The sequence below is a fragment of the Bubalus bubalis genome, chromosome 24, assembly GCF_019923935.1.
Source record: "Bubalus bubalis isolate 160015118507 breed Murrah chromosome 24, NDDB_SH_1, whole genome shotgun sequence".
NCBI lineage: Eukaryota > Metazoa > Chordata > Mammalia > Artiodactyla > Bovidae > Bubalus > Bubalus bubalis.
The window spans coordinates 28,580,252-28,598,158 of NC_059180.1; positions in this window are offsets into that span (position 1 = coordinate 28,580,252).

The following is a 17,907-nucleotide window of genomic DNA, read 5'->3' on the forward strand; positions in this document are numbered from 1 at the left end:
GTCTATTTCTGGGGTTTCTATTTTGTTCTATTGACCTATTTGTGTATTCTTTGCCAGCATCACAGTATTTTGATTATTATAGCTTTAAAAGTCTTGAATCTGCCTGCAATGTGGGAGATCTGGGCTTGATCCCTGAGTTGGGAAGATCCCCTGAAGAAGGGAACGGCTACCCATTCCAATATTCTGGCCTGGAGAATTCCATGGGTCCATGGGATCACAAAGAGTCAGACACGACTGAACAACTTTCACTCAAAAGTCTTGAAGTTGGGTAGGATCAGTTCTCTGACTTTGTTCTTTTTCAAAATCTTGTCGGCTATTCTGGGTCTTTTGCCTCTCCACAGAAACTTTAGAAACACTTCGTTGATATCCACAAAACCACTTGCTGGGGTTTTGACTGAGACTTCATCGAATTTATGGATAAAACTGGGAAGAATAACAATGTGGCAATAGTGAGTCTTCCTATGCATGAACATGGAATATCTCCCCATTCATATAGTTCCTCTTGGATTTTGTTTATCAGGTTTGTGATTTTCATCCTATAGATCCTGTACATATTCTGTAAAATTTATACGAAGTAATTTCTGGAGTACTAATGTAAATGGTATTGTTTTTAATTTCAAAGTCTACTTGTTTAGCACTGGTATACAGGAAAATTTTTAACGTTTGTATGTTAATCTTGGATCCTACAATCTTGCTATAATTCCTTACTTGTTTAAAGATTTTCTACATAGACAGTCATGTCATCTGTATACAAAGACAGTTTTATTTCTTCCTTCCCAATCTGTATACCTTTTATTTCCTTTTCTCATTTTATTTACTGGTGTCTTAGTCCATTTAGGTTGCTATAACAAATTGGCATAGATTGAGTGGCTTATATACAACAGAAATATATTTCTCACAGTCCCGGAGGCTGGGAAGTTTAAGACCAAGGTGACAGCAGGTTTGGTAACTGGCAAGGCCCACTTCCTGATTCAAAGACAGCTGTATTCTTATCATGTCCTTAAATGGAGGAAGTGGATGAGGGAGTTCTCCATGGTCTCTTTTAGAAAGGTACTAATCCCATCGATGAGAGCTCTACCTTCATGACGGATTCACCCCCGGAGTCTCCACCTCCAAATACTATCACATTGCAGGTTCAGTTCAGTTCAGTTCAGTCGCTCAGTCATGTCCAACTCTTTGCGACCCCATGAACTGCAGCACGTTGGGCCTCCCTGTCCATTACCAACTTCCAGAGTTTACTCAAACTCATGTCCATTGAGTTGGTGATACCATCCAACCATCTCATCCACTGTTGTCCCCTTCTCCTCCTGCCCTCAATCTTTCCCAGCATCAGGGTCTTTTCAAATGTCAGCTCTTCGTATCAGGTGGCCAAAGAATTGGAGTTTCAGCTTCAACATCAGTCCTTCCAATGAACACCCAGGACTGATCTCCTTTAGGATGAACTGGTTGGATCTCCTTGCAGTCCAAGGGACTCTCAAGAGTCTTCTCCAACACCACAGTTCAAAAGCATCAATTCTTCTTCGCTCAGCTTTCTTTATAGTCCAACTCTCACATCCATACATGACCTCTGGAAAAACTATAGCCTTAACATTGTGGGTTAGATTTCAACATATGAATTTGAGGGGCTGGGAGGGGATGCAAACATTTAATCAAAGCAATTAGCTAGGACGTCCTGTATGATGTTTTAAAAAGAGTAGTGAGAGGTGACATCTTTGCCTTGCTCTTGATCTTAGCAGTGGGGTTCTAGTTTCTCATCATTCAGTTTGGTGTTGGTTGTAGACTTTTTGTAGATGTTCTTTATCAAGATGAGGAAATTTCCTCTATTCCTAGTTTGCTGTATTGATTTTATTTTAATACTTTATACCATTATCAGCATATTAAAAAGCAGAGACACTACTTTACCAACAAAGGTCTGTCTAGTCAAACTATGGTTTTTCCAGTAGTCATGAATGGATGAAAGAGTTGGACTTTAAAGAAAGCTGAGTGCTGAAGAATTGATGCTTTTGAACTGTGGTGTTGGAGAAGATTCTTGAGAGTCCCTTGGACTGCAAGGAGATCCAACCAGTCAATAGTAAAGGAAATCAGTCCTGAATAGTCATTAGAAGGACTGATGCTGAAGCTGATGCTCCAATACTTTGGCAACCTGATGCAAAGAACTGACTTATTGGGAAAGACCTTGATTCTGGGAAAGATTGAAGGCAGGAGGAGAAGGGGACAACAGATGATGAGATGGTTGGATGGCATCACGGACATGATGGACATGAGTTTGGGTAAACTCTGGGAGTTGGTGATGGACAGGGAAGTCTGGCATGCTGCAGTCCATGAGGTCACAAAGAGTCGGACGTGACTGAGTGACTGAATTGAACTGAACTGAACTGAACCATTATCGTTACCAAAAGCCCTTTGAACAATTTAGGATTTCTTGGTGTAGGTGTTTGTCTTTAGGAAGTAAAACCAAAATATCATGTTTTAAAGTCTCTTCCTCTCTTTGTGGTTATTTACCAACCAATTATACAGACAGTCATTTATTTCAGCTTTAAAAAAATTTTTTTAGGGATATTGTCCTTTTGATTTAATTTTATTCCTAAATTATGTAAAATTGTACTTGAATCCACAATCAAAACTTGTAAAAAAATACATTGAGAAGTGTATCATCTACTCTTTCCTCAATACACTCTCATAGTCTCCTGCAGGTAACCTAGGTAACTATTTTTATTAGCTTCCCTTGTAGCTCAGTTGGTAAAGAATCTGCCTGTGGTGCAGGAGACCCAAGTTCGATCCCTGGGTTGGGAAGATCCCCTGGAGAAGGAAATGGTGACCCACTCCAGTATCCTTGCCTGGAAAATCTCATGGACAGAGGAGCCTGGTGGGCTGCAGTCCGTGGGTTCACAAAGAGTTGGGCATGACTAAGCAACTAATACACAATTTGGTTTATCTTTTTATTGAACCAAATTCATGTCCACTTTCCAGTCACACAGCAAAGCCAGTTACGAACACCAGGTCCCTGTGAAGGAAACTATAGCATTAATTGCAGGGTACCAAGCAAGGGAGTGGGCTTCACTGGTAGCTCAGATGGTAAAGAATCCACCTGCAATGCCAGAGACCTGGGTTCAATCCCAGGATTGGGAAGATCCCCTGAAGGAGTGCATGGCAACCCACTCCAGTATTCCTGCCTGGAGAATCCCCATGGACAGAGGAGCCTGGTGTGCTGCAGTTCATGGGGTTGCAAAGAGTTGGACACAACTGAATGACTACGCACTTCACAGCACAGCAAGCGAGAGAGTAGGAGACAAACATCAGATTCACTGCAATTAATTTTTGAGTTGGGGGTTGTCAAAAGTGAAGAACAATAGAAGTTGAGATTAATCATCATTTTGTGATGTTTTTCTTAATCATAGTTTCGAGAGTCAAGCTGTTTCTGGCTTTTGCATCTCTGACCAAGTGTTTCGTGGTTCTTGGGTCTATGAGCTCATCTTAGCCTGGAGAAACAATGTTGATAATGATATCTATGAGGGCAATTTTAGTACATTAATGTTGTTATCGACAACAGCAATTTTAGTTACCTGACTCTAGTTGATTAGTGTTCAGTTAGCACAGGATTGAGGTAAAAGGGGACAAGAAAGAGAATAACGTTTTGGATTGAGAGATTAATCATAAACTCAGTAAAGGGAAGATGATTTTAGGAGGAATCAGTTTCAAAACCATCAAAGAGTATGGAGAATTTCTTGTACACCTTATATCACCCAGCTTCCTCTGTCAATGTCTTACTTAGCCATAGTGTTGTTACTGAAAGCAAGAAATTCAAATTGATATAATGACCTAACTTACAAATCTTATTCAAATTTTTGTTTGCAAATATTTTGATAGGTCAAAATTGCTGTCCCTTGATGCCAGGGTGGTTGCTGCCATCGTATCCCCCAGCGCTAGTGAGAGACATGATGCTATATGTATATTTGCCTAGATATCTACCTTGAGGGAAAAAATAATCAGACATAGTGAGCAAACTCAGAGGCATGCTGATCTGGAAACATTTTATAGTCTATGCGTCCGTGTGAGCTTGCTCAGTTGTGTCTGACCCTTTGCTACCCCAAGAGCTGCACCCCACCAGGCTCCTCTGTCCATAGGATCTTTCAGGCAAGAATGCTGGAGTGGGTTGCCATTTCCTCCTCCATTTATAGACTATACATTTTATCAATTAAACCAAATTGTCACAGAAACATTGTGCCTATTCTTTTAGCAGTAGACCTAAAACAAGCAGTGATATATGCCAGTAGTTATACTCTGTGAAAACTTCACCAGAGAATTTTCTTTCTGTCTTGAATGCTGACGGCAGCAGTTTGGTCAGAAGTGACCTAATAACTTTAAATATTGATAGGGAGACAAACATTTGGCAAACAGTTCAACTGAATTATAGCATGGGTTTTGCCTGGTCTGGATTCTTGGGTCAGTTGCCCATCACTGCTGGTGTCTTCTTCTCATCCTGGTGTGGGTGTCGTTTGGGGTCCGCAGGTCTTTCTATACAGGTCTTCAATGCAGAGGCCCTTATTAACTGGGAAATATGAATTCAAGAGTCAACTCCCTTCAGTTTCACTGTGCATGAGCTGGTTAGGAGAAGCTGCAGAGAGTCCTTTTATCTAAGTTGGAGGCAGCCCTTTAACTGATGCGTTTCCAGTGTGCACAATCTCCTGGCTGAAGGTCATGAGTCATCTGATCTTCATCCAAAGAAAAATTGCTGCGATAAGCTTCAGAAACAAACCTGGAGAGCCCTTTTAATAATTTAGTTTAACTATACTATAAGATCATGGCATCTGGTCCCATCACTTCATGGGAAATAGATGGAGAAACAGTGGAAACAGTGTCAGACTTGATTTTTCTGGGCTCCAAAATCACTGCAGATGGTGACTGCAGCCATGAAATTAAAAGACGCTTACTCCTTGGGAGGAAAGTTATGACCAACCTAGATAGCATATTCAAAAGCAGAGACATTACTTTGCCAACAAAGGTTCGTCTAGTCAAGGCTATGATTTTTCCTGTGGTCATGTATGGCTGTGAGAGTTGGACTGTGAAGAAGGCTGAGCGCTGAAGAATTGATGCTTTTGAACTGTGGTGTTAGAGAAGACTCTTGAGAGTCCCTTGGACTGCAAGGAGATCCAACCAGTCCATTCTGAAGGAGATCAGCCCTGGGATTACTTTGGAAGGAATCATGCTAAAGCTGAAACTCCAGTACTTTGGCCACCTCATGCGAAGAGTTGACTCATTGGAAAAGACTCTGATGCTGAGAGGGATTGGGGGAGGAGGAGAAGGGGACGACAGAGGATGAGATGGCTGGATGGCATCATTGACTCGACGGACGTGAGTCTGAGTGAACTCCGGAAGTTGGTGATGGACAGGGAGGTCTGGCGTGCTGCGATTCATGGGGTCACAAAGAGTCGGACACGACTAAGCGACTGATCTGATCTGATCTGATACTATAATGTAACATAACAGCAAATAGCTATCTGGGAAGTTGAGTCAATTGACAAAATTAGAATTTAATTTCCTTGGAAACATAATATTTTTCTGTCTAAAATTACCCTCATTTCTACAAATATACCTAAATGAAGACTATTTTGGGGAATTTCCTGGTTGCTTTCACTGCCAAGGCTCAGGTTCAATCCCTGGTTGGGGAACTAAGATCCCACAAGCTGTATGGTGTATCAAAAAAACCCAAAGACTAATTTGTTTGCAGCCTAAATCTGGTTTCAATTAACTTGGCCTGGTTATTTACATATGCATAAAAATATCACATAGGCTCTTTCAAGTGAACTCTGCTGGATCTTTTTATAAGGAATTTCAGATTGAACTTTGGTAGATTTATCCAGTGGAATATTAGTCAGCCACAAAAAGAATGAAATAAAGCCATTTGTAGCAACATGGATCGACCTAGAGATTATCATGCTAAGTGCAACAAACCAAACAGAAATATCATATGATATTGCTTATATATGGAACCTAAAAAATTATACAAATGAACTTCTATACAAAACAGAAATAAACTCACAGACATAAATAAACAAACTTATGGTTATGAAAGGGGAATGGATAGGGGGTGAGACAAATTAGGAGATTGGAATTAACGTAAGCACACTACTTATATATAAAATAGATAACCACCAAAAACCTACTGTATAGCACATGGAATTTTACTCAGTATTTTTTAATGACCTATAAGAGAAAAGAATCTGAAAAAAAAAATGTATAACTGAATCATTTTGCTCTGTGCCTGAAATTAACAGAACATTGTAAATCAACTATACTTGAATTTTTTAAAAAAGGCCTCTCAAGGCTAGGAAAGCCATGCCAAGGTCTTACCATCAGATTCCACCTGTGATATCTATGGATTTGGGTGAATTCCTCTCTTTCCAAGTCCCAAAGTATCCTGAGATTCCTGCATCTACCAGGAGGTGGCCTTCTGTATTTACCTGGTAAGACTGCTGGGAATCTATTAAGCAGGGTACTGGGTTGTTTTTCCAAGAACTTTATGGTTTTCATAAAGTCCACATTAGCTCCATAAAACTGCCTGGTCATATTTGTTAATGATATTTGCTTATTTATTTGGCTGTGCCGGGTCTTATTTGCAGCACACAGGCTCTTCAGTCTTCGTTGTGGCATGTGAGATCTTTAGTGGCTGCAAGCGAACTCTTAGTTGAAGTATGTGGGATTTAGTTCCCTGATCAGGAATTGAATCTAGGCCCCCTACATTGGGAGCGTGGACTTAGCCACTGGATCAACAGGGAAGTCCTGTCTGGTTATACCAAACTCTACAGTAGTACTGTTTAGTTGCTCAATTGCTGTGTCTGACTCTTTGCAATCCCATGGACTGTGACCGGCCAGGCTCCTCTGTCCATGGGATTCTCCAGGCAAGAAAACTGAAGTGGGTTGCCATTCCCTTCTCCAGGGGATCTTTCCCACCCAGGATCAAACCAGAGTCCCCTGCATTGCAGACAAATTCTTTACCGTACTGACCAAGTCCTTTGATTCTATGCATATTCTCAAATATGTCATTCCAGTCAAAGCCATGGTAATATGACCAATGTTCACAATTCCGTACTGTTATAAGGCGAACACATTCTTATTGAACATACAAAAATAACTATATTTCCATAAAATAAGAATACTCAGTAAGAGTTTCAAAATTCTGGAAGGATCTGGTAGAGAAAAAAGAGAAATGTTTCAATGGCTATTACAAAGATATAGATTACCATGTTACTATGAGCCGTGATTAGCTTGAGAAAGCTTTCCTAATAGAAAACACACATTAAATCAGTAATATTGCAGACAAAAACCATAAAAACTATAACCACATTCATCAGTGCCCTCAGCCCCACATTCTCCAATCCTTGTTGTGGTCATCTGTTAACCATTTAATCCCTTAGGGTTTCCATTAGAATTCTTTAATTTCTTACCCAGTTCAGCAGTATGACCTGAAAGTTTTCAGTAAACTGTGTACATATAAAAAACTCCTTTCTGTGAATCTTCCTGGAGATGAACTACATTTCTGCAAAAGCATCAGAGTACAGCAAGAACTACCTATAAATAATAAGACTTTAAAAGCCATGGTTCTACACCTGATTACAATGCAATTGGCAAATAGACTTGGTTACTGTGGTGGCATACAACATTTTAAGATATTAACAAGAATTATGACTGAAAAAATTCTACCAGGACATATTCAAGTCTTAGAAGTTTTGTATAATTTCTAGAACATCTATATTAATCACATTTACCCACACAGTAAGGTTTATCTCCAACCACTTGACAATGTTTCCCGTGTAATTTAACATACTTAATCATCCTAATTAGCTTAATCTTTGTCTCTGGGATGCCATAGGGACATTCTGAAGCATCTCAAAGCTAGCTAGAGGTCAAAAGAACTTCAGGTAAATGTGAGTGTTGGTGTGGGAAGGAGAGGGTGGAACGAATTGAGAGAGTGGCATTGACGCATAGACATTAGGCAGATTCGTTACCATTTGAGCTACCAGGTAAGCCTGTAAAATGGATAGCTAGTGGGAAGTTGCTGCATAACACGGGGAGCTCAGCCTGCCTCTCTGTGACAACCTAAAGGGGTGGGGTGGGGGGAGGGGGTTATAAGAGGGAGGGGTTATATGTATGCTTATAGCTGATCCACATTGTTGTGTGGCAGAAACCAACACAACATTGTCAAGCAATTATTCTCCAATTAAAAATAAATTAAAAAACAAAAGATTTTGACTCTTGGGAAATTTGTCAAAAATATTAAAATATTTCAAGACATTTGGTCAAAAAGGATCATAGGTCACTGTGAGACAATAGTTTTGTTGTTGTTCAGTTGCTCAGTCATGTTCGACTCTGCAACACCATGGACTGCAGCACACCAAGCCTCCCCGTCCTTCCCCATCTCCTGGAGTTTGTTCAAACTCATGTCCATTGAGTTGGTGATGCCATCCAACCATCTCATCCTCTGTCATCTCCTTATCGCACCTTCAATCTTTCCCAGCGTCAGGATCTTTTCTAATGAGTAGGCTCCTCTCATCAGGTGGCCAAAGTATTGGAGCTTCAGCTTCAGCATTAGTCCTTCCAATGAATATTCAGGTTTGATTTTCTTTAGGATTGACTGGTTTGATCTCCTTGCAGTCCAAGGGATTCTCAAGAGTCTTCTCCAACACCACTGTTCAAAGGCATCAATTTTTCAGTGCTCAGCCTTCTTTATGGTCCAACTCTCACATCCATACATGACTACTGGAAAAACCATAGCTTTGACTCTATAGACCTTTGTTGGCAAAGTAATGTCTCTGTTTTTTAATATACAGTCTAGGTTTATCATAGCTTTTCTCCCAAGGAGCAAGCATCTTTTAATTTCATGGCTGCAGTCACCATCTGCAGTGATTTTGGAGCCCGAGAAAATAAAGTTTGTTAATGTTTCCATTGTTTCCCTAGCTATTTGCCATGAAGTGATTGGGACTGGATGCCATGATCTTCCGTTTTTGAATGCTGAATTTTAAGCCAGCCTTTTCACTCTCCTCTTTCACCTTCATCAGGAGGTTCGTTAGTTTCTCTTCGCTTTCTACCGTGAGGGTGGCATCATCTGCATATCTGAGGTTGTTGATATTTCTACCAGTAATCTTGATTCTGGCTTGTGTTTCATCTAGGCCAGCATTTCTCATGATGTACTCTGCATATATATTAACCAAGCAGGGTGACAATACCAGCCTTGACATACTCCTTTCCCAATTTGGAAACAGTCCATTGTTCCATATCCAGTTCTAACTGTTGCTTCTTGACCTGCATACAGATTTCTCAGGAGGCAGGTAAGGTGGTCTGGTATTCCCATCTCTTGAAGAATTTTCCACAGTTTGTTGTGATCCACACAGTCAAAGGCTTTAGATTAGTCAATGAAGCAGAAATAAATGCTTTTCTGGAATTCTCTTGATTTTTCTAGGATCAAACAGATCTTCATAATTTGCTCTCTAGTTCCTCTGCCTTTTCTAAATCCAGCTTGAACATCTGGGAGTTCTTGTTTCATGTACTGTTGAAGCCTAGCTTGGAGTATTTTGAGCATTACTTTGCTAGTATGTGAAATGACTGCAATTGTTTGAACATTCTTTGGCATGGCCTTTCTTTGGGATTGGAATGAAAACTGACCTTTTCCAGTCCTGTGACCACTGCTGAATTTCCCAAATTTGCTGGTATACTGAGTGCAGCACCTTAACAGCATCACTTTTTAGGATTTTAAAAGCTCAGCTGGAATTCCATCATGTCCTCTAGCTTTCTTCATAGTGATGCTTCTTGGGGCCCACTGGACTTCACACTCCATGATGTCTAGCTCTAGGTGAGTGATCATACCATCATGGTTATCTGAGTCATGAAGATCTTTTTTTTTTTTTTTTGTATAGTTCTTCTGTGTATTCTTGCCACCTCTTTTTAATATCTTCTGCTTCTATTAGGTCCATATCATCTCTCTCCTTTATTGTGCCCATCTTTGCATGAAATGTTCCCTCGGTATCTCTAATTTTCTTGAAGAGATCTCTAGTCTTTCCCATTCTATTGTTTTCCTCTATTTCTTTGCATTGTTCACTTAGGAAGGTTTTCTTATCTCTCCTTGTTATTCTTTGGAACTCTGCATTCAGATGGGTAACTCTTTCCTTTTCTTCCTTGCCTTTCGCTTCTTTTCTCAGCTATTTGTAAGACCTCCTCAGGCAATCATTTTGCCTTTTTACATTTCTTTTTCTTTGGGATGGTTTTGATCACTGCCTCCTCTACAAGGTTATGAACCTCCACCCATAGTTCTTCAGACTCTCTGTCTATCAGGTCTAATCCCTTGAATCTATTCATCACCTAGACTGTATAATTGTAAGGGATTTGATTTAGGTCATACTTCAGTGGCGTAGTGGTTCCCCCTATTTTCTTCAATTTATGCCTGAATTTGGAGTTCCTCATAAGGAGTTCATGATCTGAGCCACAGTCAGCTCCATGTCATGTTTTTGCTGACTATATAGAGCTTTTCCATCTTTGGCTGCAAAGAATATAATCAATCTGATTTCGGTATTGACCATCTGGTAATGTCCATGTGTAGAGTAGTCTCTTGTGTTGTTAGAAGAGGGTGTTTGCTATGACCAGTGTGTTCTCTTGGCAAAACTCTGTTAGCCTTTTGCCCTGCTTCATTTTGTACTCCAAGGCCAAACTTTTCTACTGACTTTCTACTTTTGCATTCCATTCCCCTGTGATGAAAAGCACATCTTTTTTTTTTTTTTTTTTTTTTTTTTTTTTTTTTGCTGTTATTTCTAGAAGGTTTTGTAGGTCTTCACAGAACCATTCAACTTCAGCTTCTTCAGCATTAGTGGTTGGGGCATAGACTTGGATTACTGCCATGTTGAATGGTTTGCCTTGGAAACAAACAGAAATCATTCTGTTGTTTTTGAGATTGCCCCCAAGTACTGCATTTTGGTCTCTTTTTTTTTTTTTTTGACTATGAGGACTACTCCATTTCTACTAAGGGATTCTTGCCCACAGTACTAGATATAATGGTTGTCTGAGTAAAATTCGCCCATTCTCATCCATTTTAGTTCACAGATTCCTAAAATGTTGATGTTCACTCTTGCCATCTCCTGTTCAATTTACCTTGATTCATGGACCTATTATTCTAGGTTCCTATGCAATATTCTTTACAGCATCGGACTTTACTTTCACAACCAGACACATCCACAACTGGGTGTTTTTTCTGCTTTGACTCAGCCTCTTCATTCTTTCTGGAGCTATTTCTACACTCATCTCCAGTAGCATATTGGGCACCTACTGTGGGGAGTTCATCTTTCACTTTTATATCTTTTTGCCTGCTCGTATTGTTCATGGGGTTCTCATGCTGCTTTGCCATTGCCTTCTCCAGTGGACCACGTTTTGTCAGAACTCTCCACCATGGCCCGTCCATCTTGGGTGGCCCTACACAGCATGGCTCATAGTTTCATTGAGTTAGACCAGGCTGTGATCCACATGACCAGTTTGGTTAGTTTCCTGTGACTGTGGTTTTCATTCTGTCTGCCCTTTCATGGATGAGGATAAGAGGCTTGGACAAGCTTCTTGATGGGAGGGATTGGCTGTGGGGAAAACCGGGTCTTGCTCTGGTAAGCAAGGTCATGCTCAGTAAATCTTTAATCCAATTTTCTGCTTATGGGGGGTGGGGTGCTGTGTTTCCTCCCTGTAGTTTCACCTGAGGCCAAACTATGGTAGGAGTAATGGTGACTTCCTTCAAAAGGATTTATGCCAGCATGCTACAGCTCCCAGGACTGTTGTAGTCAGTCCCCGGACCCCATGGCAGGCCGCTATTGACCCACACCTCCACCGGAGACTCCCAGACACTCACAGTCAAGTCTGGCTCAGTCTCTTCTGGGGTCACTGCTCCTTTCTCCTAAGTCTTGGTGTGCACAGGGTTTTGTTTGTGCCCTCCAAGAGTCTGTTTCCCCGGTCGTGTGGAAGTTCTTTAATCAAGTCCCACTGGCCTTCATAGTCAAATTCCCTGGGGGTTCTCAGTCCCTTTGCCAACTCTTTGTGGCAAGAATACTGGAGTGGGTTCCAATGCCCTCCTCCAGGGGATCTTCCCAACCCAGGGATCAAACCCAGGTCTCCTGCATTGTAGGCAATTGCTTTACTGTCTGAGCCATGAAGGAAGTGAGACAATAGTTAATCACTTAATAAAAGTGACAATAAAAGATTTCAAAGCAAACACAGAAAGTTAAAATAAAGTACTTAAAAGATTTTTTAAAAAGCTTACAATCTGTTATCAAAAGTAACTTGATATTAAAAAAAAAAAATTGGTTCTCCTAACAGAGAAAAGAAGTTCAGGTTTTTCACTATCCTGCCTTTAATATTAAAATTTGTTTACTTGATTAAATTCATTCTAATCTTGGACAGTCCCGACCACACATAGAATTCCTTTCTAAAGATTCTTTTTAACCTTTTGTATACTATAACTTTCTATATTCATATTAATTTGTTCCTTATTTTCTTTCCCATTTAGAAGTAACCAGCTTTAGGGCCAAATTACTTTCTTTTCCTTAACAAAATGCATTTTTGTTCCTTATGCTTTCTCTTTCCTTGCATTCAAAGATGTCTTCTTTAGTAATTTTTAATTACCTATATTAATTAGAATTCTCAACTCATAAATAAATAAACTTTTTATTTTCTAGTGAAAACTGAGAAGTAAGCATTAAAATTTTTCTAAGTAAATAAGTATACTTCAATTAAAAAAAAAAGAGTAAGCAATTGTGAACTGTTGTCATACCAACATGTCTTGACTGGAAAACTTATGAACATATTCTATAACCTCCTGAAATGTGCATTTTCTCATAGCATAATTTTTTTTTCTTAATATGGTATAAGGTATGTATCTAATAAACCCAACATCTTTAATTTTTTCTTCATAAGAAGACAAAGTAAGTAAACTTATGCTTGTTCAGCAATGAATTGCTTCAGCATTTTATATCTTATTTGAAATGATCTGGATAGTCAATGACTTTTCCATCATTACCTTAATTTAGCAAAACTCTAAAGTGGCTCAGATGGTAAAGAATCCTTCTGCAGTGCAGGAGACTTGGGTTCAATCCCTGGATGCAAAGGTCCCCAGGGGAAGAGAATGTCTACCTACTCCAGTATTCTTGCCTGGAGAATTCGATGGACAGAGGAGCCTGGTGGGCTATATATGGGGTTGCAAAGAGTCAGAAACTACTGAGCAACTAACACTTAAAGTGACAGACTTAAGTCTAAAGTTTTCACTTACAAAATCTGGAGAAACTATTTCTTTGGAGGGGTTTGGAAATCAGTTTGTTTTAATGAGACTTTAGCATTTTCTGTATTACTTTTAAAACAAAGGTCCGTGTGAGTCCCTGTTGTTGTTGTTTAGTCAGTCAGTAATGTCCAACTCTTTAGGACCCCGTGGATTGTAGCCTGCCAGGCTCCTCTGTCCATGGGATTTCCCAGGCAAGCATACTGGAGTAGGTTGCCATTTCCTTCTCCAGGGGATCTTCCTGATCCAGGGATTGAACCCACGTCATCTATTTGGCAGGTGGATTCTTTACCACTGAGCCACCTTAGAAGCCTGAGTCACTTTTTAGAGAACTTAATATTAGAAAAAAAGTTTGTTTTTCTCCTCAATATTTGAAATGTTTATTTTAAAATTTATGTTATTGAAATAAGATTGATTATCTTGTGTTAATTTCTTCTGTATAACAATGAGATTCAGTTACACATATACCTACAATCTTTTTCATATACTTTTTTAAAAAAATTATTGGTTTATAGTTGAGTCAGCAGGGTTTGATTTCAGAAATTCCAGAGGACTGGGGGAAACAGAGGCACTTGGAGGCCACAAACAAAACCTTGTGGACACCAGGACCAGGGGAAAGGAGCAGTGACCCCACAAGAGACTGAACCAGACCTGCCTGTGAGTATTTGGGGGTTTCCTATGGAGGTGAGGCTCAACTGTGGCCTGCGTAGGGATCAGGGGCATTAGCAGCAGCTGTCTTGGGAGGTGTGGCATGTTGGCATACGTCCTCTTGGGGGAGGTTGCCATTAGCCCTACCATAGAGGCCATAGCCCTACCATAGAGAGTGCAGACTCCAGGACTGGGTCACCTCAGACCAAACAACTAACAAAGAGGGAGCACAGCCTCACCCATCAACAGAAAATTGGATTAAAGTTTTACTGAGGATGGCCCTGCCCACCAGAGCAAGACCCAGTTTTCCCAATAGCCAGTCCTTCCCATCAGGAAGCTGGCACAAGCATCATCCATCAGAGGGCAGACAGGAGAAGCAATAACTTCAGTCTCATGGCCTTCAGAACAAAAAGCACAATCACAGAAAACTAACCAAAATGATCTCATGGATCCTAGCCTTGTGTAACTCAATGAAAGCATGAGCCAGACTATGCAGGGCCACCCAAGATGGATGGGTCATGGTGGAGAGTTCTGACATAATGTGGTCCACTAGAGAAGGCAATGGCAAACCACTTCAGTATTTTTGCTTTGAGAACCCCATGAACAATATGAAAAGGCAAAAATAAATGACACTGAAAGATGAACTCCCCAGGTTGGAAGGTGCCCAATAGCCTCTTGGGGAAGAGTGGAGAAATAATTTCAGAAAGAATGAAGAGACGGAGCCAAAGTGGAAATGACACCCAATTGTGGATGTGTCTGGTTGTGAAAGTTAAGTCTGGTGCGTTAAACAACAATGTTGCATCAGTTCAGTTCAGTTCACTTCAGTCGCTCAGTCGTGTCCGACTCTTTGCGACCCCATGAATTGCAGCACGCCAGGCCTCCCTGTCCATCACCAACTCCCGGAGTTCACTCAGACTCACGTCCATCGAGTCAGTGATGCCATCCAGCCATCTCATCCTCTGTCGTCCCCTTCTCCTACTGCCCGCAATCCCTCCCAGCATCAGAGTCTTTTCCAATGAGTCAACTCTTCACATGAGGTGGCCAAAGTATTGGAGTTTCAGCTTTAGCATCATTCCTTCCAAAGAAATCCCAGGGCTGATCTCCTTCAGAATGGACTGGTTGGATATTCTTGCAGTCCAAGGGACCCTAAAGAGTCTTCTCCAACACCACAGTTCAAAAGCATCAATTCTTTGGCGCTCAGCTTTCTTCACAGTCCAACTCTCACATCCATACATGACCACTGGAAAAACCATAGCCTTGACCAGACGGACCTTTGTTGGCAAAGTAATGTCTCTGCTTTTCAATATGCTATCTAGGTTGGTCATTACTTTCCTTCTAAGGAGTAAGCGTCTTTTAATTACATGGCTGCAATCACCATCTGCAGTGATTTTGGAGCCCCAAAAAATAAAGTCTGACACTGTCTCCACTGTTTACCCATCTATTTCCCATGAAGTGATAGGACCGGATGCCATGATCTTCGTTTTCTGAATGTTGAGCTTTAAGCCAACTTTTCACTCTCCTCTTTCACCTTCATCAAGAGGCTTTTGAGTTCCTCTTCACTTTCTGCCATAAGGGTGGTGTCATCTGCATATCTGAGGTTGTTGATATTTCTCCTGGCAATCTTGATTCCAGTTTGTGCTTCTTCCAGCCCAGCGTTTCTCATGATGTACTCTGCATATAAGTTAAGTAAGCAGGGTGACAATATACAGCCTTGATGTACTCCTTTTCCTATTTGGAACCAGTCTGTTGTTCCATGTCCAGTTCTAACTGTTGCTTCCTGACCTGCATACAAATTTCTCAGGAGGCAGGTCAGGTGGTCTGGCATTCCCATCTCTTTCAGAATTTTCCACAGTTTATTGTGATCCACACGGTCAAAGGCTTTGGCATAGTCCATAAAGCAGAAATAGATGTTTTTCTGGAACTCTCTTGCTTTTTCCATGATCCAGCAGATGTTGGCAATTTGGTCTCTGGTTCCTCTGCCTTTTCTAAAACCAGCTTGAACATCTGGAAGTTCACAGTTCACGTATTGCTGAAGCCTGGCTTGGAGAATTTTGAGCATGACTTTACTAGCGTGTGAGATGAGTGCAATTGTGCGGTAGTTTGAGCATTCTTTGGCATTGCCTTTCTTTGGGACTGGAATAAAATCTGACCTTTTCCAGTCCTGTGGCTACGGCTGAGTTTTCCAAATTTGCTGGCATATTGAGTGCAGCACTTTCACAGCATCATCTTTCAGGATTTGAAATAGCTCAACTGGAATTCCATCACCTCCACTAGCTTTGTTCCTAGTGATGCTTTCCAAGGCCCACTTGACTTCACATTCCAGGATGTCTGGCTCTAGGTGAGTGATCACACCATCGTGATTATCTGGGTCATGAAGATCTTTTTTGTACAGTTCTTCTGTGTATTCTTGCCACCTCTTCTTAATATCTTCTGCTTCTGTTAGGACCATACCATTTCTGTCCTTTATCGAGCCCATCTTTACATGAAATGTTCCCTTGGGATCTCTAATTTTCTTGAAGAGATCTCTAGTTTTTCCTATTCTGTTGTTTTCCTCTATTTCTTTGCATTGATCGCTGAGGAAGGCTTTCTTATCTCTTCTTGCTATTCTTTGGAGCATTCAGATGCTTATATCTTTCCTTTTGTCCTTTGCTTTTCGCTTCTCTTCTTTTCACAGCTATTTGCAAGGCACAGGAACTTAGAATGTTGCATTGGAACTTAGAATATCAGGTCCATGAATCAAGGTAAATCAGATACAGTCAAATAGGAGATGGCAAGAGTGAACATCAACATTTTAGCAATCAGTGAACTAAAATGGATGGGAATGGGCAAATTAAATTCAGATGACCATTATATAAACTACTGTGGGCAAGAATCCCTGAGAAGCAATAGAGTAGCCCTCATAGTCAACAAAAGAGTCCAAAATGCAGTACTTTGGTGCAGTCTCAAAAATGACAGAATGGTCTCTGTTTGTTTCTAAGGAAAACCGTTCAGTATCACAGTAATCCAAGTTTATACCCCAACCACTAATGCTGAAAAAGCTGAATTTGAACAGTTCTATGAAGAATCAGAGATCAAATTGCCAACATCCGCTGGATCATCAAGAAAGCAAGAGAGTTCCAGAAAAACATCTATTTCTGCTTTATGGACTATGCCAAAGCCTTTGACCGTGTGGATCACAATAAACTGTGGAAAATTCTGAAAGAGATGGGAATGCCAGACCACCTGACCTGCCTCTTGAGAAATTTGTATGCAGGTCAGGAAGCAACAGTTAGAACTGGATGTGGAACAACAGACTGGTTCCAAATAGGAAAAGGAGTTCGTCAAAGCTGTATATTGTCACCCTGCTTACTTAACTTATATGCAGAGTACATCATGAGAAACGCTGGGCTGGAAGAAGCACAAACTGGAATCAAGATTGCCAGGAGAAATATCAACAACCTCAGATATGCAGATGACACCACCCTTATGGCAGAAAGTGAAGAGGAACTCAAAAGCCTCTTGATGAAGGTGAAAGAGGAGAGTGAAAAGTTGGCTTAAAGCTCAACATTCAGAAAACGAAGATCATGGCATCCGGTCCTATCACTTCATGGGAAATAGATGGGTAAACAGTGGAGACAGTGTCAGACTTTATTTTTTGGGGCTCCAAAATCACTGCAGATGGTGATTGCAGCCATGTAATTAAAAGACGCTTACTCCTTAGAAGGAAAGTAATGACCAACCTAGATAGCATATTGAAAAGCAGAGACATTACTTTGCCAACAAAGGTCCGTCTGGTCAAGGCTATGGTTTTTCCAGTGGTCATGTATGGATGTGAGAGTTGGACTGTGAAGAAAGCTGAGCGCCAAAGAATTGATACTTTTGAACTGTGGTGTTGGAGAAGACGCTTGAGAGTCCCTTGGACTGCAAGGAGATCCAGCCAGTCCATCCTAAAGGAGATCAGTCCTGGCTGTTCATTGGAAGGATTG